The sequence below is a fragment of the Protopterus annectens genome, chromosome 13.part0 (assembly GCF_019279795.1).
Source record: "Protopterus annectens isolate FY-2018-M chromosome 13.part0, PAN1.0, whole genome shotgun sequence".
NCBI lineage: Eukaryota > Metazoa > Chordata > Ceratodontiformes > Protopteridae > Protopterus > Protopterus annectens.
Genome location: NC_056747.1, coordinates 1,273,518,694 through 1,273,523,693, shown reverse-complemented (window position 1 = coordinate 1,273,523,693; position 5,000 = coordinate 1,273,518,694). Strand labels below are relative to the sequence as shown.

The following is a 5,000-nucleotide window of genomic DNA, read 5'->3' as shown; positions in this document are numbered from 1 at the left end:
ATAGTGCCTTGTGAGTCCTAACTGCTTTGGATAATGCCATTGCATGACAGTTAGAGAAGTAAGTTCTACCTGGAGCATCAGAGCTTCCTTACAATATCATCTGTCAAGTGTGCACCAACCCAAATAGTATCCACTCATGGCAGCGATCATCTGGTAAATATCACATGTTCTTTTGAGTCTCAGAATGTGTTGACCTATGTCCTTAATTTATTATCTGTGGAACTGGCTATTTACATTATAACAATGTAGAAATCTATTCTACCGATACCTATGTTTTTGTATTTGCTTTATGTGAGGATTTTAACCCTCCAAGTCTCCTCTGAAATACAGCTTGTGGGTTTAGTAGGATCAGTTGGTTAATAAATTTCAAATAAGATTAAAATAAAATGAAAAAAAAACACTACCAGCATATTTTGTGATATGTAATGAATCAGCAGTCATATTCTGGCAGACTGCATATGTAATATGGGCATACTTGTAGTGAAATAAAAGAGGGTAAGGCTGAATACAGCTGCAGAAATACAGTACAACTGCCTCCACTCACCCAACAGTACCACAGCTCCTGTGTGGTGCACTTACTGATACAACTGTTAAGGGTTGATTCCTTCCACCTTGTCTGATTCTCCACGTGTAAACAAAGCTCAGTGAAAGACCAATATTATCATATAAAGCTTGTGATGTGACAATACCCCTCTCCTTTGTGGAAATGATGGGATACCCTTCACTGCAGCTCATTGTACATCTCCCCGGCACTATGCAGGGTGCATGAAGGGAGTTATGGTCACACAAAAATATTTCAAAACACCCCCTTGATTGCTGTCTGAATGATGGCCCTCTTCTCCACCTCCTGGTCAACCCTTACCCTAGTGAGGGGGGAATGAATGGGCCGATTATTAGCCTAGTGGAGGGCGATGACTAATAGACAGCAGGGGGAAAACAGAAAAAAATATTCATAGCACAACAATTGTACAGTAAACTTCACTAATGAATCCATTCAGAGAGTAAAAGAACCTGATTCTCTTGGGTATATGTCATGCCCTACAGCCATCACAAAGTCTTCTCATTTGTGAATCAGTCTTAAATAGTTCAATAAAAAATAGATGGTGGCACAAATAAATGCTGATCAGTCCCCATTAATTCTGAGCATTTTATGTAATATCTGGAACTTGCTCTGCGGAAGTTTCTTTTAAGAGATTGTCAATCATAGTCTTCAACACTGACTTACTGTGAACCACAAACTTTACATGACAAGAAAGACAAAGGGAGAAGTAAGTCAAGAAAGAAATAAAATAGTCTTCCTTCACACCTATCAAATACATCCAGTCTGAACTCATTTATTACAGAAATAAGGTTGCAAATAACATAATGCCTGAAAGAAACAAAACGTGCAGAAAGACAGAAAATACAGACGAACCTGAGATAGAACAGAAATGTGGTCCGGTTCTGCTTTCTGTTGCCTGCCTCTGTTTTGGACACTTGTTCCTTGGCCTGAATGCCTTATTAGCTTAAACCCACCTCTAAAGGCTTTATTACTGGAAGATCCTGAATGCTGTTCTTTACCGGAACAGTTCGCTAAGTTAGCCTGAACAGCTGTCTGGTGAAAACTTTAAACTGTTTCAATCATTTCACGCTGCATTCTCTGGAATTTTCACACATCTGAGAGACTGGAGCTTGTCATGCCTATGTAATTTGTTGCATGTTTTCTTCTTCATTTTAAAAGAAAAACATGCTTTCTCAACATCTTTTACAATGTCTTTACACCAAAGAACAAAAATATAAGACAGCCTCCTGCATTAGTTCACTGTTTTAATGCAGACGTCTTCTTTTCTGTTACATGCTTTATTTGTTCATTTCACAGATACTGCTTGTCTTTATGCATTTGCATTATATTTAGTACAAAGAGGACAACATTCTAACTGCAACACCAACAGTTGCATATTTTAGGCAGCAAGAAGTATTCATAATTAAGGAAATGCTGAAAATGTCAACAGCACAAAACTAGAAACTGTGCTGAACCTGAAACATGCTCTACTAAAATAATTAAACATACATGAGAATGTCTTGCTGACAGCTTTAAATATGTACAAATACAGGCGTTTTCATTTGTGGTTAACTGTAAACAAATTTTTTGGGTTGGGGTCATGCCATCTTAATAATTAGCTCTAGTAAAATGTTTACAGAGATAAATATTGAGATAAGCACAGAAAGGGATAGGTACGTGCTCAGAAAGAGATAAAAAGGATAGAAAAGGTTAGTTCACAGGACACACAATCCTTTTCAGGAGGGTCCAAGGAGCAATGTTTTAAGTGACTTGCTCACAATAAGCAAATGGAAACTGTGTAAATCAAACACAGTGAGCATTAAAAATGTTTCATAGTGTTCAATGTCTGTATAAAATTACCAACGGTAACTCTCCAAAGACCACAGAATGAAAAGGCACTGAGTTCACTTCCCATTCAGTCCCTTTCTCCCCATAATATAAAGATTTTGCAGTCAGTGGTTTAACTCCACTGAAAAGTCTGTTCCCTTTTTGAAAACCAAAGCATTTCAGACAACTAAGGAAAGAATCTGCAGACCAATAACTTTATTCTGCACTGACTGTGGTCCAGGAGATAATGCATATGCCTTTGCAGCTGTATGGTGTAATGGTTAAAGTGCTTACCTCACAGATAAGAAGTACAGAGTTTAATTCCCCACAAAAGGAAATTAGCTAGGGTTAAAATGGTTCACTAGGGTAGCTAGTCTAACACTTAGCTATAAAAATTAAAAAAGGCATTGTGTTTTTCCCCAACTAGGTGCTTTCAAATCCTCACTTGGAGAAGGTTTTGCAACATGATAGACGAGGAATGTGGTTTATCCTTCAGGCGCTGTCCTTTGGATGAGATGTTAAACTGAAGACTCTGTTATGGTTCTAACTTAGATGAATGTTAAACATCCAAAGGAACATGGGAAATGAGATCAGGGAATGTACAATAGTGACCTGGCTGAACTCCATTAGTCAGTGTACGTACCAGCTTACCAGCTTCAGAAAATTGTCTGCCCTTATAGTTATATGAGATGTAACATATCCCACCTGGCACTGTCATACTATATACAGATGAACTTTTCTTTATTCCTACCATCTTACCCACCTCAGTAATGTTGTTGTGTAGAAAAGCGACCTCAAAATGAAAAATATGTAAGCATTGCCATAGGTGTAGCCCTCCCCACATGGACATGCATTAAGTGCTGGTGTTGGACTCTGGTGTCAGCAGCCCTCAAAACAACCTATCAGCCCTGTGGCACAGATGGATATGAAGCCCTGACTGCAACCCACGTGATCTGGGTTCCATTAGTGGCCCTGATTACCTGGGTTTCACCAGTGGTTCAGATGACCTGGGTTCCACCAATGGCATTACTGCTGGAGCAACTGATTACAGCAGAAACTGGAATGATAGTCTGGTTGGCACAGAGGGTTAAGGTTGTGAGATGTCATTCCTGTGGTCCAAGGTTTGATTCCCTCAGTCCTCATGTGTCTACTCTGCAAACTTGAGAAGGTTGGCAAACCAGACAGTACTTGTGTGCAACTGGGAATTTGGGACAAGGCTTCTCAATGGTCACCTGGACTACAAGCTTAATAACAACTTACAAACCTATGATAAGGCTTTGCCTGCTCATGTCTTCCAGGGAGAAAAGGTGAGAAAATGTGGTCAAACCTTGCAGTGACATCATGAGCATGGGAGGGAATGAGAAGTATCAATGCTGTGCTGACAGCTGATGGCACAGTGGGTAGGTGGACCAATGAGGAGCATGCCACTGTGTAAGTGTGGACCAATGAGGAGCATGCCACTGTGTAAGTGTGGACCAATGAGGAGCACGCCACTGAGATGCTACAGTGGGTAGGTGGACCAATGAGGAGCATGCCACTGTGTAAGTGTGGACCAATGAGGAGCATGCCAATGTGATGCTACAGTGGGTAGGTGGACCAATGAGGAGCATGCCACTGTGATGCTACAGTGGGTTGGTGGACCAATGAGGAGCATGCCACTGTGATGCTACAGCGGGTAGGTGGACCAATGAGGAGCACGCCACTGTGATGCTACAGTGGGTAGGTGGACCAATGAGGAGCATACCACTGTGATGCTACAGTGGGCAGGTGGACCAATGAGGAGCACGCCACTGTGATGTTATAGTGGGTAGGTGGACCAATGAGGAGCACGCCACTGTGTAAGTGTGAGCTTACCCCTCATAATGCCAGTGCTCACCTAGTGAAGTTATTCCTACACATCTGAGCACAGATTTGCTCCATTCGTCTTAAAATTGGAAATTATTTTGAGTTGTTCTAAGCTAATAGTGTCAGTATTTAAAAATTGGCCCTAATGTGATGCCTTTATTCTAATTATTTCTTGCTTTGTCTATAACTCTGGAGACTTCCTTCTTACAGTGATACTTCCATCAGCAGCCACACTCATTAAAGGGATTTATTAAACAGGACATGTCCAGCTGCAGGGTTTGGACAGCGCTCTGTGCTTTTAATCCCTAGTGTTTTGTCATGAAACAGTTTACAAAGAACAGAAGATTTTAAGGCAAAATTAACAAGGCCACCTCAGGAGCATGCATTATTGTGAGGAATGCTAAGCATTCAGCTATATGTTAACCTCATGGAACATTTTATTATATTTGTTCTTACTCTGATATTCTTATTTGCATATCAATGTGCAATTTATTTGTGTTTCTCTGTTATGTAACAAGGACAAGATAGAAATTGGGCTGTAGTGGTCTAATTCACCTACCAACGAAATACATAAAATAAAATAAATAAATAAAGCAGGACCGAGATGAACTGATGAGTTTATGTTTGTTAATGCCAAATAGCCATGCATACTATACCCCTTACAGGGCAATACTGTTGTGATGCATGGCTAGTAATAATGATTCTCAGAATACATGAATCACATTTACCCCAGGTGTAACCAGCATCAGGAAATAACTGCAAAAATTACACATCAAAAGCTGAAAGA

The 5,000-nt window shown here is 40.3% G+C and overlaps 1 protein-coding gene across 2 annotated transcripts in view; it reads right to left on the bottom strand.

Moving 5' to 3' along the window:
• SRCIN1 (SRC kinase signaling inhibitor 1) overlaps nt 1-5,000 on the bottom strand; it is a 2,370,959-nt gene that overhangs the window by 1,483,022 nt on the left and 882,937 nt on the right. The window lies entirely within an intron of this gene.